This window comes from Xiphophorus hellerii, chromosome 24 (genome assembly GCF_003331165.1).
Source record: "Xiphophorus hellerii strain 12219 chromosome 24, Xiphophorus_hellerii-4.1, whole genome shotgun sequence".
Classification (NCBI taxonomy): Eukaryota; Metazoa; Chordata; class Actinopteri; order Cyprinodontiformes; family Poeciliidae; genus Xiphophorus; species Xiphophorus hellerii.
The window spans coordinates 11,970,096-11,991,755 of record NC_045695.1 but is presented as its reverse complement, the minus strand read 5'-3'; the positions used below and the strand labels follow the sequence as shown (position 1 = coordinate 11,991,755).

The window sequence follows — 21,660 nt, the reverse complement described above, 5'->3', positions numbered from 1 at the left end:
CAGCTTGATTTAGACTCTTGAAGGATAATAAAAAGGTTGTGTGTAGAGTGGAGTGACACGCTAGTTAAAATCCAGGGTTTCTGCAAACTGCCTGTATGCGCAATCTGGAGGTTTGCGTGCAGCGTACACTAACCTAGTTTAACTTATGTGAAATACAAACAATCCTCAAGAAATGGTAAAAAAAAAGATGCTTTGCATCAGATTTAACTTAAGCTAGTTTCCATCTGTAGTCCCTGAGCAGATGAGTTAATAAAAGTTGAATATCATAAAATATACATTGAAAGTTCCCATATATATTTGGAAAATACCCAATGCATGAAAATGCCTCGTTGAGTCATTTTTCTTTATTTTTGTCTATTTTTGGCATGGATTGTTGGATTATTTTGTTGCCAGCGCAGTGGCAGGAATCCATTCGCATTGTAACCACGGTGGAAAAAGTGATGCAACAACCAGCGCAGCAAACGGGACCCAGATGTTCTGCCATTCTGTTCTTGAACCACTTGAACCAATTGGGGAACTGTCACGGTCCTTACGGAGAACCACATTCTGGACGTTTTTCTTATCGCACTTGTGGTTTTAGGAACTTGGGATGATTTGAGCTTTGTGATATAGTGCGTTATTCTGCTGGAGGTAGCCGAAGGAGGACGTGGTCAGAACGGATGTAGAATGGTGGGTTGTGATGTTCAAACCAAGCTCAGCTGACAGAAAACGGTTGAAACTGTTCAAAAATTTCTCCCATACAGTTAAACCTCGAACTCAACTCTTGATTTAACTCTTGAGTCGGACCTTAATCTATGGAGTTACTGTCACCTGATTGATCTACTGTTTGTCACAACAAAATAGAAGGTGAACCTGTATGCTGGGGTGTATATATATATACATACAGTATATTATTTATTTATTTTTCCCTCCCTATAATGCTTACTCTACCTTAGCAGCAGACACCCTTCTCACATTCTCTGCCGCCCACTGACTCCCTGTTTCACCAGAAAGTAGAGCTTATTAAGACGGCACAGAACCACACATCTATATTCTTTTTGTCACAATTACAGTGAACAAAGAATATTAAGAATAGAAGAGAGGTGAAGATTTACAAGACATTTGTGATGCTGTTTATTCTCCACAGATGAGCAATTTAACTTCAGGATGCTGTTGGTTTTTTAGGTAAAATCTTTCTCTTGTGCTCTCTCCTGCTCTTTTCCCTCCTTCCCAGAGGGCTAATTGCTCAGGTCAGCTTGGTGACACCACAGCACTTGGCTAGCTGTGATCTCAGTTACACACAGAGCCTCATTAGAGCACAGTTAACTGTACGCATGCCACTTCTTCCTCTGCGCTCCTACCCAGACGAGAACGGCAGTAGCTGTAGTTATTATCTAGACTCCTACCAGTGCTTGGCTTCGCAGCAAGTTTCCAGAGCAACTGCTTGATTTTGCACAAATTAAGGTTTTGATTTGGCAGGATGTGTCTGTGGAAATGTAAATTGGAATTGGGAAAAGAAAAAAACGAATGCTTATTGAAAATCAAAATCAGCGCCTCCTTTGTGCAAGAAAGCTTCATGTGTGATTATTCCACACATTTTACAGGTAGTAAAGTTATTAAGGGCATACATGATTATCGTTACGTTTCTTTTCAGTTATATCTGGGCTTGTCGCTCACAGCATGCGATGACCAAAACTGAGAAATATATGAAAAAGCATGAAGGAATAAAAAATGAGCACAAGGAATGAGAAAACAGATAAAAGTTGCTACAAACTGATAATGTTATCAGTTTGTAGCATCAAACTCCAGTATTAATTCATGACCCAGTGTCCTCCCAAGACTAAAGTAGTAATAATGTGCCATGTTCTCCGCTGAAGTAGGAAGGAAGAGAGTCTGAGATTTTATTTAGAGACTTAACAGACCGGCACCATACAGAGAGAGTAGTATGGTATAAGTATAAGTGCTCTTCTGTGGTCCAAGTCTGCTATGAGATGATTACTTGTGTTAAAAAACTGTAATTCAAAACAGTAAAACAAGAATTCAACCAGAATATTTCATATTTCGGAGTCACAGAGTAATGATGCACATCTCACATTAGTCCACTTAATCAGTCCATGCTTTACACATGAAGGTTTTACTAAATCACTTCCATGCTCAAGTTTTTAGTTGTGGCTGCATGTTGCAGGTTTGGACTGTTCCTTTCACTAAATTCAACATTGTAATTGCATCATAATCCTAGGATTAAAAGTTGTTCAATGGGTGAGAAGAAGTTTATCCTCTCCAGCTGTTTATTTTTATTGAGATTTTCTATTTTCCTGCATTGTAGACATTGCTAGCAAAAGTGCTCACTCCATCCAAAAACAGCTGTGAATCATTTAATTCTTTTAAGGTTTTTTTTTTGTCTTTGTGTCTTTAAATCAAAAACGATAAATATAAAACAGTATCTGAGTTCTGATGCAGTTGAACAGATCACTATCGTCTCTTTGCTGGGCTGCTGAGGTGATACTGGGGCGACAGCAGGGGAGTCAGGCTAATGACGACAGAGACACACTAATAATGGTTCCTAGTAGCTCCTGTGACGGTGGGGAGCATATTAAATGGGACACCAGATCAGCCTGACTCACTCCAAACCCCCTATGTCCCACTAATGAGAGTTTGATGGAGTGGTTGTGTAGGTAGATGATGCTAAGCTAATGAGATGTCCTATCCTCTGTTGACTGTGTGCAGCTCCCTGCAGAGTAGCCCAGTTGATGTGTATAGCTGTCTTCTCCAGTGTTACCAAGAAATGCAAGCAATTTTTTTTGTTGTTGTTTTGTTTTTTTAATAAATTAATTTATTGCAGCTCCTGTATTTACAGCCTTGTTTTCATACGTGTGGGCATTTGTGTCTGTATGTGATTTTGCCCTTTTATCGTGAGACGCTACAGGAAATTAACTGTCAGATTTCTGAGTGACAGAGAAAAGCCCAACTTAATAAGCCAAGGAATGATTTGTGTGAAGGTAATAAAAAAAATGAACACAGAAGGAGAAAAGGAAAGCATTGCGCCGTCTTTAGCAAACGGTGTAAAAACTGGGGACTCTTTGGTGATGAATAAGTGATAAGGCGATGGGAGAGTGGGGGATTTCCACCTCTCATGGCAGGTATGTCTCTAATTGGATGTCCCACCCCCATTCCCCGTCTCCCGATAGACAATACAGTGAGAAAAAGAGAATTTCCTAATTAAAGCAGTTATAATGACGGGTCCAACTGTAGACCTCTGCTCCCTCTGAATGTTGATTACAGAGCTGTGTACAAGAGAAACCTGAGGATTTAGTCAATCATTTTTTTCCTTTTTTTTTATTAAATGTTCATTAATTCTCCATCGACTTTGAATAGAGCTGATGTATTTTTCTGACTTTAATTATTTCTATATGTTTTTACTGAGGTAACTGGTAGTCTGCTTTTGGCTGCAGCTTTATGTGGGAGTGCTTAAATCAAAATAGTCCAAGTGGGAAAAAAACCAAACAAACATGCTGCAGCAGCGCCCACACTGACACTTTGGTCTCGAGGAAGAAGTCAGGTTTATAACATTAACATTAAAGCTGCAAGGGATTAGAGAAAAATAAGAACAAGATTCCTAAAACGCCTCAAAGATCCAAATTCAAATGTAATGGATGCCAGTTTTACTTAAAGTGACACTACACAGATTATATATATTAAGCTTGGAGTGCCAACTTTGACTATACATTGTTGGAAGGACAGAAACTAAAACAGAATGGCCCAGATGAAGCAGTGTAAATGGGAATAATGTGATAATGTGCACACAGGTGTTTGAAACCAAAACTGTGGATGTTGTACTGCCAGAATGGAGGCAACCAGAAACATGAAAATTAGCATTAGCATAACCGATCCACAGCAGTTGGGAGTAGCTCTGATACATTAGTTCTGATTTGTTCCTTTTGTAAACGTATGTTCAGATTTTTTCGGTGAGGTTTGCATATTTGGAAAATTCTTTTGCCACCATGTTTCTCCTGAGAAAAATCTTCTGTCTGTCCTTTACTTATATAAAAGAAGTCTCACATTCCTCTAATTATTAAGAACCATCTTGATTTTGTAATGAAATACTGAAATCTGAAAAGGAATCAGAAGCCGTAGCATCATCTGAAGAACAATACTTTGATTTGACAGAGTGTCTTTGTTTTTTCGCATCAGACCTGGCTAAACTCTGAATCACACCAGCTAATCTGGTTCACTGCCTCTGCTTGCTTTCTCGCTGTGGAAAAATAACCCATGTGCAGTGTGAGTACCTGACCTGTGTTTGACAACAGTGACCCATACAGGCAGGAGTGCAGCGAGTATATGATCTGAGAATAACACATTGGTTTGCAGGATGCTGCAGGGCCAGCATGGCGTCCTCTGTCCGGGTTTCCGCTTGGCCCAGGCTGCGCCGGTTAGCATTCAGGCCACGTTTCCGCCTGTAGCCGTAATGAGAAGTGCCTCGCTTGTTAATGAGATAAACACAGACATTAGATTGGCTCAGCAGGCGCTCGGAGGGAAGGAGAGGAACGGAGATGTGGATGTTGGAGGAGGCAACGTGGAATGAGGATGGGGAAATATGAAATATTAAGCAGAAAAAGGCTGAGTTATTTACTGTGAGTGTGAAGTATAGCTTCATTATAACTTCTCTGGAGGTGATGAGTACATTTCAGCTGCAAAATGAGAGAATAAGCACTTCAAAAATGATCATGATAGTTTATGAAAAAAGAGCACAACACTGTAGCTCAGCAGATATTTCAAAACAACTATTGAATAAAGGAGCTGGAATGAGTTTCTCTCTCTGTCTACATATGAATGGATGTGTCAAAATTTAAAAACTGGATGCAAGGTGCTTTATGTGAGCACCTTTCATTAACATCTGCAAACTCCAGGGAAGGAAGAAAGAGAAACAAAAAAGAGAGGAGGGAAAGAAGGAACAAGAGAATATAACAAAATGCTAAAACACAAATTTTACCAACTGTTTTTGTCTAGTTTTCTAGAACAAATATGTCTAGGGAGGAATAAAAGGAGTAGGATGGAAGGAAAGACAAAACTTTTAGATGATGGGGGTTGTCTGCAAGAGTGGAAAACAAGCATCCAATAACGTGTTTTGGATTCATCCTCTGTTCTGGATCCAAATGGATCCAGAGCTAAAATGTCCTAAAATCAATTTTCAGATTTCTTTTTTCCTGGGTGATGTTTACCTTGCATCAATTTTCATGAAAGTGAAACGACGAATGTCTGAGTTACACAACGTGACAAAAGATGGAAAGAAAAAACACAACAGAAGAAACAAATGATTCCAAATGTGAGATTTTTCTGTCATTTTGTATGTCTGAGTCACAGAGTGTCACAAAATTGTTAGATATTTAGTTTTCAGTTGCCTTTCTTTGTATCCTGCAGGTTTGGTAAGAAGAAGGAGGACAAGAGCAAAGATCCAGCGAAGGGATCCAAGAACCGACTGGAAGCGCTGAGTGAAGAGGAGCTGGACAGGATCCCTGACAGCAGAGAGAGGTAGGACACTCACACACACTGTGTGTGTTGGGTTAAAACACCTTTACAGACAGGAAGTTTCTGAGCTCTGAAGCTCTCTGATTACTTCATGAGTTTTGAGCTGTCTCGCTCCTCTTCTTCACTTCATCACCTGTAAGAGGGTTTAATTCTCTGGCCGTGCGTCGTGTTTACCTCCCTGATAGCAACGAGCCCCGTTATGCCGACGCCCCTCTGGGTACACAACCCCTGACCAGGCCTCGCTGCCCAGCATGGAGGACGATGACAGCGACCCCAACTACGCCCGCATCAACGACTTCCGCCGCCCTCACCACCGCTGTCGCTGAGCCGCACGCCTTCCCCGGCGATACCACGAGGGGGCCGACCCAACCTCAGGCCTCGTTTGAGGACATCAACGGACTCTACGCCAAAGTGAACAAATCCAGACCGCCGCAGCAGCAGCAGCAGCAGCAGCAGCAGCAGGCCCCTCCAGACAGGTGAGAGTTCATCTTTTTACCTACAGAGAGCGTGTTGTGCAGTTTTTCCTGCTGTTATTGTACAGTGTTGCTTTTGCACATCCTCTGCGTAAGAGCGAAAACAAAAGGTCACATTCCTACATGCGCGGTCTGCTGAGCCGGATGAATGTATAAAACATGAGGCCAGCACACTTTCACAGCAATGCAAGGCATGATTTATGCAAACTTCAAAGATATATTGTCAAAAATGAGGTATTCTTTCTGGAGAATGACTGAAAACTTTACTTAAAAAAAACAACATAAAAATGCATAAAAGTGAGCAGATATGCACATAAAAATTTAAGTTCACTACAAAGTGTAAAATATTCATTTTTACAGTCCAGACCCTTCATTATTTTTTTAGTTGTTACATGAACTATTCATATTTATTATTGAGTGAAAGAAAGGAAAATAATACACAATCACATATTACCAGAATGAAAACGCAAAATAGTAGAATGAAGTAATAACTTAATGACAACTGTCACAAAAAAAATAAATAAAATCAGGGTGGTTGACCACCTTGTGAAGTTATACGTTAGCGTTCTTTTTATGAATAAGACATATTTAACCTTGGAACACATCAGCATCAAATTATTATCAGTAGCAAGACTTTGAAACAATTGTGTAAATTACTGTGTCTATTTCGAAGAAAGAATCACAGACTAGACGAGCCGGTTGCCATGGAGTACAAGAAGCTGAGCATCCTGGTGATTTATGAATATTAAATCCACTGTTCAGACATTGCTTTTTTTTACTTTTACCCAAATTTCAGCTTAAATAGCCCCGTGTTGCCATGTCAGAAAGGAACAGTGGGATGTTTCAAAGTAATTTAATGATAAAATTCAATTGATTTGAGAAAAAAAAAACCTATTATATAGTGAAATATTGGATGTCACAGGACTTCATTTTAAGTCTAACAAAGTTTCAGACTTGCAGACACGCTGCTTATTACTCTTGAGGGTTTGAAAAACCTTAAACTCGCAGCTACTCTTGTATGTTGAGCGAGGAAAAAGACGAGAAAGCCCACCGAGGATTCTAATGCAAATTCATAATTTCCTGTGTGAAATAATACAGGCCACATTAAAACTTCCTCAACTTAAACTCCCTGACAGAAATGACTATTGACTTGCAAATCAAACGCTAAGCCCCAGACGCCCGATCCTCATCCAGAAATAGACGATTCAGAAAAAAGAGGGAGAGAGAGAGAGACAGGGCCCGGGCGCGGGGAGGAAACAGATGGGAATGGAAAGAAGCAACAGACGGAGGGAAAGAGAGACAAGAGAAAACTGGAGGAAAGACGAAGAGGACGCAAGATGCGAAGCAGAGTAGATTCAGGAGAGAAAGAAGAAGTGACAGAGGAGTAGATGCAGATAAAGAGGAGGGGGGGATAATTAGCCACAGTCTAGCAGCCTGACAGATCTGTTAAACCACTTTAGCTCTCATCCACTACTGCTGGCTACTTCATTACCAGCCTGTTTTCTCCCCGTCCTCCATTCCTCCCTCGTATGCGCTCCGTTTCTGCGGATGTGTCACCTCTCTGGTTCCTCCCCCTCGTCGTTGAAACAGGGCGGCTTCAAGCGTCAGCATGATGGATGACAAACACTCTTTAGCTTGTTAACTCCACACGTATCAGCATCTCTAGAGACAGAGATCTTTCATATTAAATTAAAAGACGGTGACTCCGCGCAGGTTTTCTAAAAGTAAAACCAAATTGTGGTGAACGAAGGAGGAGTTTAGCCGTTTTGACGTGGCATTCAAGAATAAAGACGATAATTGTGGTGTTGCAAAATGATGCAAAGGACTTGAAATGACACCAAACAGGAAAACTGAGCTGCAGCTTTTCCTCACTGTGAGGACCTGAAGACAAAAGTGCAAACTATAAGTTTTGGAATCACTTTCTGATGTTATTCATAGGAAATATTGAGCGGTAAACATTGTTCAATCACTATAAAGTGAAGCATAATTTTTATCTGTCACATTTACCCATGAGTGTGTTAGATTGGCAGCTTCTCTTTGATATTCATGGAGTCATTTTTAATGAGAGATGCATAAAAATTCAATCATAATTCTGTATTTAAATGAAAAGTTTGCCAAAATTATCATATAAGGGTAACTAATGTCAGATGTTAGGTATAAAAAGACTTTTACAAATGTATTTCTACCATTTATTACTTTTAAAACAATGTTTTTCTTGTTTTGATTTTAAAACATATATACAGTTTAGACGTATTTCCATCTAAAAAGTGTCTTCTGTAAAGAGCCAAATCTGCTCATTAAGAGGGACAATAATCCAAAGTGCAGCTCCTCTGAATGGGTTAAAAAAAAGAATGAAATCCAAGCTTAGGAGTGGCCTAGTCAAATTCCAGGCTTGAATCAGATTCAGATGTTGAGAGGTGACCTTAAACAAGAGTCTCTTAAAGTGTCATAAATCCCTTAAAGCACTCAATAAGTCACACAGTCAGAAATAGACGCTGCCACCAACATGTACTATATTGGGTAAGAAGCCTAGCGTAGCCTAGCAACAATGCTGTGTGCGGTCTTGCCGTTTTTAACCACTTGCAGGACAAATTACAGCTTGCCGCTGATGTACTGTAAATTTATGCAAGCCTTTTACATCTCTGGTTGACCTTATGGTCCACCAATAGTCTGCTGCAGGCGAGCTTTTCCTTTCACATCTTACAGTTTTAATGATATAGTTGCAAATGTGCTCATTAAACATGTAGAAGATGGCCGACGAACGCAGCCCATCTTTGTTGCTAAATGTGCCTCTGCATCAGTGCGCTGATTGCCTTTGCCTGCAAAGTTTGACTAACTGAAACATGTTGGCGCCCCCCCTCCACTCCCCACCCTCTTCCCTCTCAACAGTAGTGGACTCGCAGCTCTGTCTCCCTAATTTACTGTCAGACATTTTCATTAGGCCCTCAATGGCAGGTGTGTACGCTGATGAGCGTCACATTTGATTAGAGCTTTGCTAGAGGCTGACCTGTGGAGAAAAAAGGTTGGCTATGCTTGTCAAATTTTATTAGCCAGAAGGCAGACTTTGTAGCTGGAGCGAGCGAAAAAACGGGGAGACGAGATGAAAGGGAAGCGAGAGAGCGGGAGGTTAGAGTGCAGAGATGTGAAGGCACGTGAAAGATGTGTTGTTAAGCCAGAGAAAAGGAAGCCCAGGGTTAGCTTGTCGGCTACATAGTGACACATCTGGGAGCGCGTTTCCGCATTTCCGCCATGGTTCAAGCGCTGGCAGCAGGATTACATGCCTCTAAGTTTACCTGACACCGCCAGGAAGTAGGCATCTTAAATCACTTTGGACAGGTGTGACTAATTACTGAAATATTATCAGACAATGCTACACAATCCCTGAGACGCTGATTTGTGTGATTTCACAGATCTTTAGGAAAAAGCTTCACTGGCATCTAAACGGTAGCTAAAATATGTTAGCAAAATATATTGTTGTTTCCTGCCAGGTCGCCTCAGCCTGAGGACGAGCGGAAATGAAACGCTCACTTTAGAGCAAGACGTCATCAGTAATGGATGCACATTAAGCTCCGCTCTCCGTTTTACTCGCGTTCTCTCGTTTCAGCTTGCAGGATTTACAGAGTTTGAAAGTGTTTTTTTTTCAAAAACACATGTTTTATATGGTTTCAGACGCTTCTGGTCATGTTTTCTGGAAATAGTTGGGTAGTGTGAAGTGATTACTTGAATTTCTGGAGTTGGAACATTTGCGTGCAGCTGTTGCTTCAGTCATTCAAATCAGCTTATTTTTTTTAACTTTTTCTCACTTAACTATTATGACCTGCAGTTCTGCTGACATCCACAGGGATTTATAAACAAAGATGACTGATGAGAAGCTTTGGTTGCTGTCTACATTGATTTTAGACTTTATTCTCTGTTGTTATATACCTTAAAGAATCAGTGAAGTATCGTTTTTGGTTTAGTTGGATAATCAACTAGATTCTATAAGGCCTTGAAACCTAGCGGCAGAAGCGGTATCATCATAAACAGGCGTCCTTTGTTTTACCAGACAATCCAAGAGTGTTTTTGCTGAAAAAATCCAAATTTAGCCTCATCAGACCAAAGCAAACAATTCCTTTTAAAGCCCCCAAAAGGTTGAGCAAACTCCAAATGTTTGCGTTTGTGATGGTAGAACAGAAGTTGTTTTTATTTTTGTGTCTTCTTTTTATTCATGCTCACTGGAAATGTTGGCAAAACACATTATATTTGTATCCCAGGACAGCAAGAAGTCAAAAAAGTAAAGTAAAAACAAAAAAAATATTGGTTTAGTCATACTATACAGGGATTCCAGGGTTATTCATGATAGATTTGACTAAAAACTATTATTTTTCAACATAACAGTAGAAATTAAATCTTTTTTTTTTTGGTGAAGTCATGGGAGTGCAAAAACATATTATACTTCTTCTATTATTGATGATTTGTGTAATTATTGAGAATTCTTCCTCTTTTTGGATTTAGGCGTTAGAGTTGAAGGAAGTAAAATCTATTGTGTTTTCAAAACGTTTGTATGAACCAGATGAACTGTAGCCAGGGATAATGTGGACAGTTCAGCAAGGCAATCAGAACATCTTTTAAGCTTTGAGCTTCTCTGAGTCGCCGTCTGGCTCCAGTGTTGCACCAAGAAGTCAGACAAACCTCACTGTTTGATGTGAGGAAAATCCAAGCCCAAACTTTTTCCTCAAATCAGCCGGCCACAGCCTGAACAAGTCGCTAAATCAGCCAGCAGCAGCACACGCTTCCTAATTAGTCTGCCCTCACACAGCCTTGCACCGCAGGATAGGAGGCTTTACTCAGACTTTCTCTCACAAAACTGTCGCTTTTATTCTCACTAGATAGTTTTGTCTTCTGGTCATTTCTATGTTTCCTGTGTTGGTCTTTATGTTGTGTTTTTTCCCTCATACCTTCTTTTTCTCCCCATTTAATCTCAATCTATTTTCTGTACCAGTTATTCTTCCTAGTCAGACATGTTACCTTCTCAAATAAATGATTAGATAAATGATGCAAAAAGCAGTGATTGGACATAATGCTGAGTACTATTTTATTACACATGTGGTCATTGCAGTGTGCAGTGATCAGCCTGTGGTCCTGCTTTGGTCTGCTCCTAGTAAACCTCCTCCAAACTCTTGCACAGATTTTGCTTCACAAACCCGAAACCTTTCCTTCAACTAAACTTTCCAGTTAGATGTTTGGCTACATCTCTGTTAAAAGGCTGAATTTATGGCATGTAAGCAAAACAAATATCATATTGTGAGAGGAATTTTAGTATAACTTTTACTTTTTTGAATTGTTATTAAAATAAATAACATTTTTAGTAATATTCTAATTTACTATATAAGAAAAAATGTGCAGATGGGTGATTGGACACACCAGATGCACTCGTTCAGCCATCAGTGCTTCTTCACGAACCTCAGCCACCTCCAAAATCACTCTTCACTCACGTTTTATCCAGAATCAGCCTCTGTCCTCAGCCATTAATATGATAATATTTGCCGTTGTCAGTGATGGAGGCCGGGGGTGTAATGAGATAATTACAGTGGTTGTTTCATTTGGAGAGCGACACGAGCGCTCAATCAAAATGGCAGACCTAATTACGAGCCCAGGGATTGGCTAATGGGATCGTTGGAAGACGGGTGGCGTCGAGAAAAGAAAGGAAGAAAAAAACCTAGACAACTTGCATCTATTCTCTGAATCTGTTTGTTTGTGTGGAGGTGATACTGGTTGGTAAATTTAACAGATAAATGAGACGAAAACGTTGTTTTTATGTTTAGGTTTTTGTGCCTAACAGGCAGGCTGATGACCGTCAGTATGCAGCAGAAAAATCTGCACAGGAGTTTCACTGCAGCACAGAGAGTTGCCCCCTCTTGGCAGAATATCAGGGCTGAGTTTTGTGCCAGCAGATGCACACACACACACACACACGCACACACACAGATTTGTGCAGCATGGGAGCAACACTTGGAATCTAAACATAGTGGCTCAGAAGTTTGAGTGACTCAGCCCGTCCGTCCCCAGTGAGACAACTGGAAGACGGGCTGCATGGAGTGAGCGTACGTGCGCGCGGTGAGAAGCACGTCCTCGCCGAGTGTCCCGCATACCGAATGAGCTCATGTACAGATACACACTTTTATACAACCTTGAGATTGTAGTCGTGCAGAAAAACACACTCGTGCAGATTTGTTAATTAAAGACAGGGTCGCCGGAGAGACTTAAGCATGTAGGCGATGTACTTCGCTAATGAAGCTTTGCCTGCCTCACGCCTCAGCTCTTCCTCCCCACTGGTCAATATCTGCCAGACTGTTGGAAGTGAGGTTTGGTGTTTATCAGGTGGCAAAAAGCCTTCCTGATTGGTTGTTTTGGGTTTTATAAACTTTGTTCTTGATTTGGAAAGTTTGTTGTTTGAATGTTTGTTCTGATTGATTCAGTTCAAGTATTTTATTATTTCCAGTTATATAGAATCCAGTTTGATTCCAATATAATAGTCAGATTCAGATCCAACTACAGTCGAGTCCAATTATAATTCAATACAGTAAAATTTACTTGACTTTTTAATGTTATACTGAAACGATTGATCACACTGATTGTGATTAATTGATTATTGAAATGCACCTCATTCATCCCCAGCTAAAAAGGACATTCAGTCCTTCATTACTGAAAACATGACACTAAATCCCTCCATCCAGTTTTTGCTTCATCCTACCAAAAATCCAAAACAAGGTATTGGAGTGTACATACTCAAAAATGATCAACTCCTAAAAGAACAACATACTGAAACCATTAATTAAGCCCAAACTGTACAAGAATATAAGATTAAAAAGAAACTTTGTGAATATGTTCTTCCAAAAACTCCTCAGGTGGCATCAGTTTCATTTTCACCTGTATTAATTTCTGTAACAAAAAAAGGAACTGAATTACTTGTTTCTTTGTAAACAAATAATTTTAATATCTTAATGCATTTCTAATATTGTTTAAAAAGGCATAAATGACAAATCTGCAGACTGCCTATTTAATCAAATTAATCACCAAAATTAAATAATCATTAGTTGCAGCCCTACTTTCTTCAGAAAAGAACACAGAGCACAAAAAATGTAACGAAAGAAATGATTGCAAACAACTTCTGAGAGCAAATTATGAGTGTCAGAGTCAGCCGTCATTTTTCCCTCAGCCACCAGTAAACCCAGATCAGAGACTGGGATTGTGTTCGCTCAGGTGTGTGCTGTTTGTCAATGGCTGTGTGTGTTCGTGTGTGTTCATTCCCACCCTGGTTTATGCTTGTACTCTGAGGTGTGTGAAGCTTATCCGGCATTAAGGTCCAGTGAGCATGATGGTGATGTTTCCTTTAAGTTTTGTCCCCATTCTGTCCTGTTCCCATCACCACACCAGTACTTCCTGTTTTGTAGGGTTTTATGTATTTATTTATTTATTTGCGTTAGCCTAGTCTGACTGGAGTGGTTTTAGTGTTTATTTGCTACCGTTTCTCTTCCATTTTCTCCAACGGGTTTTCTGTCAGGTGTAGAAATTTCTTTTCAGGCTGTCCTCTGAATATTCTGCCTTCTTGTGCTGTCAGCGGCTGCTGCAGCCAAGAAAAAGACAACCTGTCAATGTAATGAAAGTTTAATCCTCATATGCTTCCTCTTTGACCTGTTTTTACTCTTTAACTCCAGCCTCCACAACCTCCAAGCCTTAATTAATCATCTCTTCTTGCCTAATTGTGATGTTGCCTTTTTCTCTCTTCAGCGATCAGCGGATCCAGGGATTGCGTAGGGAGTACCAGCAGGCCCGAGCCGCTCCGGGTTACGAGGAGCTGGAGGCGGCGAGACGCAGAGTTCTGGAGCATGACCCAAATCGGGTGAGTTAGCATACTATTTTTTCCTTCCTCGAGCAGCAGTGCACTAAAAACGCCAGACTGCTTGCTGCCTCTTTTAAGCTGCAGAGCTAAGTGTCCCTGAACCGTCATTGATCCAGCCTGAGGAATCATTTGATTTACTTCTTTACACTCGCAAACTCAGCATACTCAGCCTGCGAATCGATAGCCATTTATCACCCATTTTAAACAAGGGTTTTTTTTACGGTCAGCCTAAAGATGCAGAAAATCACACTTTGATCCAATCAGACGCCCTTCATCTAAACCTCAGTGATCTGCAAAGGCGTTTCTGCACAGCTGGATTCATTTATCTTTTAGTAATCCACCTGAGCACAGACAGATGCAAAGCCATGTGGGAAATATGAGATGGATTTACAGACGGTGTCGCTGATATCCAATCAGCTGACACGACCTGCCTCCAGCTGTGCTCCCCTCCTCACCTGCTGTAGTTAGTGTTTATTGAGCAATGCAGTCCTGTGAATCAGTCTTCATTAGGCCCTCCTAGGCATGGCACACTTTCTGTCGTTTAGGCCTGCAGGGCTCTGTCACTCAGTACATAACCTCCCGTGCTCCCTGCGTTCCTTTCTCAGTTTGCCTGCGCAAAAACTTTGATGCAATTAAAGCGCAGTGAGTATGCACTGCAGCTTCTGATCGAAATGTTTTTTTTCCCTGTACGACGATGGGGGAAAAAAAAGAGTGGTGTCCATAGTGAGAAGCCTCAGCAGGTTCCTCCCCTGAGGAGCCCGATAATGAAACACTCCTGCTGGAGTCGCACAAACCTGCTCACATTCATGGTGTGAATGGAAACAGTAAAACACTGAGGATATCTGTATATGAGGTAAACAAAAGGAAAAACATGACACCAGAAAATTTTTGTATTCACATTTTTTAATTTCCTTTAGAAAAAGAACCACAATTCTATGTAGACATTCACATGTCTACAATCTATCAAACACTCCCAAATTAGGGACGTTTTTATTAAGCAAATAGGTTAATAAAAATTGTTCACTCGTTTTAGCTAATCTATGTTGATTTCTGTGAAACAACTGCAATGAGCTACAGTTAGCATTAGCATTTATTTCGGAAATTTAAAACAAAAAACTAAATAATAATCATCAATGTGGACACTAATAATTTGTGAAATAAAATAATAGTGTTTTGGTTGAAATGCACTCTTCAATTTTTCTGATCTCTACAGTGACCCTCATACTTCGTCATACATTACCCAGGTTTCCCCTCAAAACTTGTTTTAAAAAAGAAATGGAGGAATATCAGCAAAGTTGAGTTGATCTGAGAAAATGTGACAAATTTAGTGTTTGTTTTAAGATAAAATAGGACTAACTCTTTATTACATAGGCTATAATAGAGTGAAGCAGAGGGCAGAAGTGGGCTCATTTGTTCATACGCCGAGGGTTGTTCAGCTTCAGCTGCCGAGAGTGGAGCTGTCGGTGTTTGATTCAGCAGGATATTACTCCACATTTGCCTATTTCCAGTCTGTGTGTGGTATGAGTGGAGCGTAAATGCAGACCACTTGAGCGAGCTGCTCGCGTCGGCCTTGTTTGATCAGGCTTTTAGCCGTCACCTTCCTCGCCACCTCCGCCACGCAGCGCTGCTCTTTTATGCTCGCCTGTATCTGCAGCCTTGAAACATAAAAAAAAAACAGTTTTCGCAGCTCTCCACACAAGGCCAGGAGTGCCATTCTTCCTCTCAGAGTATTTTATGTGTGTCTGAAAGGGACGGGTATGTCTACTTTGGCTCTTCTGAGCCAGAAGATAGTGTTTGCTCGCTAGAATAAAGAGATAGAAACAAAAGTGGGGATGAAAGGCTGTGGGCGCTTTATGTGGGACTCTTCATTTAGCAGTCTGAGATGAGTTGGAGATCTTTGAAAGTGTCACTGTGCTCAGAAGTGACTTCATGTCCCTTTGTTTCCTCTCTCTAACCCCGGATCCTCCTATGTATCTGTCTCCACATCCGTCTCTAATTTGACCCTTCCGCCATGTTTCGCTGTCTGTGGATAGGTCATCCTTGTAATTATGCCAATCACAGAGCTGCACTCACTCTATTTTCTCTATATGCTAATGATAGACTCTGTAATGTCTTGATGGCCAATTAAAGCTTGAAAGTACATGGCAAGTTTCATCTCCTTCGTTCCATGAGATGAGTTGGCTGGAACATTTTCCTGCAGACGCCCCATTTCTCAGAAGATGATGTTGTCCCAGCTTTTTCCTACAGTCGACTCTATGATTATGCAGTGGTTCCTTTGCATATTTATAAAACATACACATTATTTTTGGATTTCACTTTAATGTTATTGTGTAACTAGAAAAGGACATTAACAATGATCAAATTAAAGGTTACCAAGATTATATTTTATGAGCTCCAAATGATTAGCAATGTTTTGCATTTTGCTCTGGCCACTTGCCACAATAAAAGCAATATTTCTTTACTCCAACACAGCTGATTCAAATAGTCCAACACATCACATCATAAACTTCTGCAGAGGCCTGCTAAGGAACCATCATTTGATTCCGGTGTGTTGAACCTGAGGAATTACTTAAAACCGGCTCCTGAGGATGGACTTTGGAAACCTCTAGCATAGGCTTCATATTTGCTCTCTAGTTGCAGTAATTGGACAAAAAGTGACTTCATAGTGACTAAAATAAATTTCAATAAACCTGCACTAATCCTGTAGCATCCAGTTTTAAAAACTGAATGATTTGCATTGCTTTTTTCACTCCTTATGTAACAGAGTAACACATAAGACATCACCCTGAGCAATACAGCCAACAGCAACTGCACATATGCCACCTTAAATGCCCAGAGAAGTCACTGAAAACTGCACTTGCACTGACACGTTCAGTCATTAGAAAACATGCACGCAGTGCAGCGCTCACCCAACTCCAGATACAACTCATCATCTGCTGCGCAGCTGGTTTTTTTGTACTTGTCTCTAATGTTTTGTGCACGGACATCCATCACCTTGATGATATTTTAATGTCACATCCTCGGGCTGTCTCAATCTTTCCCTCATCTCTCCCTGCACCTCCCCCCCCTCCCTGTATGTCGGCCATCACTTCATAAATAAACCCCCACATCATTAAGTAAACACGCACCCGCCTGTCACCGTGATATATGGCCTACGCACACACACGTATACTGGCAGTGTGTTAAACTGTGCAGGGTGCATCATGCCCACAAGCCAAAGCCCCCCAATGATGTTTTTTCTCTCTGTGCCCACAGTCCTAATGAACCCGCAGTTATTCATCTGTGACTGAAAACAACTCCAGAGTGGAAATAAAAGTCAGAAATCTGGGAATTCTCTATGGTATTGGTACTGATATAGTTTGTTTACCTTTTTATCCCGGTGACAGGCCATCACTGCTTTTATCTGACAGGTTCAGGTTGACTCATAAAGGATTCAGACACTCTGGCAGGGCAGTCCTGCTGGAGGATTTGCCAGGGAAGTGATGGTGTCTTGTGGAAATCTACACAGATGAACATAAGTGGAAGCAGAGAGGTTATACTTTAAAATAAAAACCAAAAAAACTACAGGAATATTAGCGCACAGCTAACAATTATTTTAGTAATCGATTATTCGGATGAGTAAGCAGTTAAAAACTTGGCACATTCTGCAGATTTTTTTATTTAACCTGTTTTTTAACCATATTAGAAAAGATGCACATAAATAATTCAATTCCTTTTTTTAAATAATAAAAAAAGGAAAGTGTTGTACACTTGATCATTTACAGATTGACTGATTTTTGCATTATGAAAACGAGGCTTAATAAGAGTTTTTCTTTTTTTTTTTTACAGAATTTAAACCAGTGAAGCTAAACTTATGCCACTTGAGATGCTTTTGGATTTTTTTGAGTCTCTATACTCCAGTTAACCATTAATCGATTACTAAATTAGTCTATAACTATTTCTATAATTGATTATTCGTTTCAGCTCAAAAGAATATTTAAACTTCTTTTGTTTTAACAAACATTTGAAAACTATAAAATGGACAAACCTATTTCACTGAACTCAGCTCCATGGTTGAAGCTCTGCCTCCATAAATAAATAGCATAAACTATGGCCTCCTGCCAGAACTAACATTTCATTTAGGATGAAGCAGTAAACATCATCGTTCTGTCGATGGCTGATTGTGATGTTGGCTACGAGCCACAAAACGGTCTGACTAACCAAAACACTCTCTCGCTCACACACAGAGAATTACCCTCAAGCTTTAAACAATAATCCAAATGAGGCTTGTCATGTCTGCTTTTTATTCACACGGATGGACGTGTGTGTTATGCTGCACCTGATCCCCGTGTTGATGCAAACAGGCAGCAACCATCGGAAAAACGAGCTGGTAACATCGGTTCGGCGTGGATGTTAATATTCAGTACCGATGGTAACAGATTTTCCTTTGTCTGCAGCTTGTAAGCCACATTTAGGTCGTTCCTGTGCCTCGTCTCCCCTGCTGGCTTGACTGTCAGTCAAAAACACACACCGGCCTGAGCACGCACACTCCTCTTTCTTTTGATAACAAAAAATGGCATCACAGCTCTAACAAAAGCAACAAACTACTGATATTCTGCAAGTTGAAGCCAAATATTCTAATTGTCAACATTGAAATGTTTGAATATTGTTTTTATGAAGCCAAAGTTAAATATATAGAGAAGTAACAAGAACAAAATCTCATACCCATCAATTAATTGTCAACTTTCTCCAAAGAAAAGTTGCAAAATGTCAATTTTCCTCAGTGAGTGGGAGGCAGAGATGCTAGTTTGTGCATATTGAAGAAGGTGAGGAAGAGCTAGCAGCTGCTCTGGGGGTGTTTCTCTGAGGGAGGCAGCACTAATGTCATCCTAATGTTAGTGTTAATCAGGGTAGCATATGCCCCTCGTGAGCGCGCTATGCATTGAAGGATGCACCTGCAGCAGAGACGCTCACAGTCGCTCCATGTTCTATTCACTATGTCCTTTTCTCTCTCCTGGCTGAGAAAGTTAAATAAAAATCCTGCGCAGTATTTTTCTAAATAATTGTCAGTGTGCAGTCAAGTAGAAACACACAAGTGAGGTTAGTGTATAATTGAACAAGGCACACAAATTTAGTCCTAGTCTTGTTTATAACAAGACTTTTACGAGGTGGCACACCACAAACGCATAAAAACACATCCCAAACACAGAGCAACACACAGAGTGTTGATCAAAAGGGCTTTCGACCTCAGCTCTGACCAAACTGAAGCTGCTTTCAAAGTTCATTTCACTGCAGGAGGCTGCAGCCAAATGCGCACCGACACATCACACATAGTTTTCCTTTAGAGGAAAACCTCCTGATTCACCAATTACAACCAATTCAGTCTGATTCTAGGCTCCAGATTGCTCTCGTACAGTTGAACCCGGCCCTTCTTGCACTTTCTCTTTTTCGCCCACTGGAAAAACCTGAACCCTGTTCTGATTAAAGGCTCGTTGTCCCTAGGCTGCTATTCTGGTCTATAAAATTGCACAATTCAAGCCACAAGTTAGTGTTTAGCTCATGCTTCCCAGGATAGCCCAAAGAAAACTACAGTGCGACCAGCTATGGGAACACTGGCTGGGGAAACTGTCCCTGCTAATGTAGAGAAGGAGGATAATTATGAAGTGAAAGTCTTGCTGCAGAGATTATCCCTAAACATTAGGTATTTATTCTGGTATTCAGACTTCATTTCATTCTTTCTCCATTCAGGTGTGATAATTCCTCGCTCTGCATTGCAAATGTAATTGCGTCTTGCACCAATACCTTGAAACATTCCCGAGTTAAGGCATTATCTGGAAATGATTGCTCATGAATATTCTCAAAACAAATTGATTTATTCTTAAAAGTGAGTGAAATTGCCTCGTACCATTTGGGTATTGTTTGCCGATCAAACGCCTTTAAACCCGTGCCAGTGTGCCAAGTTTCATCTGGGAGAGAAAACAGGAGCTTTTGTCAGCTGGAAATAAGTCAATTGATTCAATTCAGGACTCCTTCCACAGCCGAATAAAGAGACAAAATATGCCATAAAATGTCCCAAAGCACTCATGTAGTTTTATCTTTTTCTTTTGTAAACCTACATGCTCAATTATAAATGGACAAAAGCATCAATACTTTGGAGGAAATCAATAAAATTGCAGACAAAGGCTATGCAGACTGGCTGTAGTCTTTTTTAAACACAATTTTCAACATCTTCTTATCCAAAATTGGGGCACAGAGGGGGAAACCTGACATCCCAGAGGGTTTCTGCTTATTCTAGGGATTCCCCTGCTAGAAAGGACATGCAGTCCTTCATTACTGCAAACATGGCCCTAAATCCCTCAAACCAGTTTTTGCTTCATCCTAACAAAAATCCAAAAGAAGATACAAATAGAAACACATGATTCTATTTGCAAAGACCCCACAACTACTCCTTGAGATCCTGTTTTTGAGCACTACTAGGTATGGATTGGTTACTGGTTCCAAGGTATAACTTGATATACAAAAGTCAGTTTCAAAACTAAAATTATATGTTGTATTGTTCCTGTGGTATAAGCGTCACTCGTGTTGCTGCAGTATCATGACAATGTGGGAATACTACGCAACCGTAAGATGACAACTTGGGAGGAGGAACGTTGCTCTACGTAAAAAATATGCTTACGAACAGCAGCACTTAGAGAAGCTAAATTCAAGGTGATTTTTTTGCTGTCTTGAAATGAATAATTATGTACCAACAATCAAGCATTAATGCTGGAGGGGATGACATTCCAGCATCGCACATGTGATCTAAACACAGCTTCTAAAGACAAAGTTGAGGGACTATATGTAGAGATTACAGTGATGGGCTAATATGACATTTTAGTTAAATTAACTCACCTATGCTGATTATTTTTTGAGAACAGCAGAGTTTCTGGTATCAAGAGGTCAAAAGATGAAGATCAGCTCACAATTCAGCTAATACCAGTAGCAAATCACCTATGCATTCACATCAAAATATTCAAAAGAAAATGCAAGTAACACATTAGCGCTGTAATCCTAATGCCATGAAACCATTATATTTTTATAATTTCATACCGGTCCATGCCTGAGCACCACAAATGGACTCAGAGACTCGGTGCAACCCTGGTAGAGTTCACTTGCACCAGGAACAAGCTTGGTACCAAGAGTTTGGACACACTTTCTTCAATTATACATTACATATTAGGTTTTTAGTCAAAAGCAGGTCAAAATATGACTTCTTGCACTCCTGTTAGTTAAAAACCAGCAAGAACATCCCAGTTTTACATCTCTACCAACCGCTACAAAGAGTTTTCCCACACACGGGCCTCACTTTTCTTCCTCTCCACTTTTAGCAAAGTCACAATGAGGGATTCTAACCACGGACTCCTCCTCTCTGTCCTTGCCTCTCCAGCTCAGCCCAGAGGCTTTGTATTCTCCTCCCTTGTTTTAAGTCTCTTCATTCTGATGCTGTGCAGCACCCAGCTGATTCCCTCCCCTCCTTCCACTGTTCTCCATCTGGGCCAACAGAGGCCTTCAGGGACTTATTTGGTGTCTGTCTTTATTCCCACAGCTTGTCTCTGGCCTACGGGCAAACTGCAGAGTGTGATCTTTCTGCAAGTTGATAGAAATCTCCCCATTCACCTCCTTACTCGTGCTTGTTCTCTGCTAAGATTTTGCTTTGCTACAAATGGATTCATGAGCATCTTAACCACATCTGCTTGGTATGCCTCAGTTTTTACATCAAATATAAAGAACCAGAAGCCCTGCTCATTGATCATCTCTTTGCACTTCTATAAATACTAGCTT

General features: G+C 40.5%; 1 protein-coding gene across 1 annotated transcript in view; it reads left to right on the top strand.

Moving 5' to 3' along the window:
* Positions 1–5,849: 5,849 nt before the first annotated feature.
* The window catches only part of LOC116715940 (partitioning defective 3 homolog B-like), a 36,765-nt gene continuing 20,954 nt past the window's right edge, over positions 5,850–21,660 (top strand). Inside the window, exons 1-2 of the mRNA XM_032556716.1 lie at positions 5,850–5,981; positions 13,749–13,860. The gene's annotated coding sequence lies outside the window, so the exon portion shown is untranslated. The remainder of the gene's footprint in view (positions 5,982–13,748; positions 13,861–21,660) is intronic.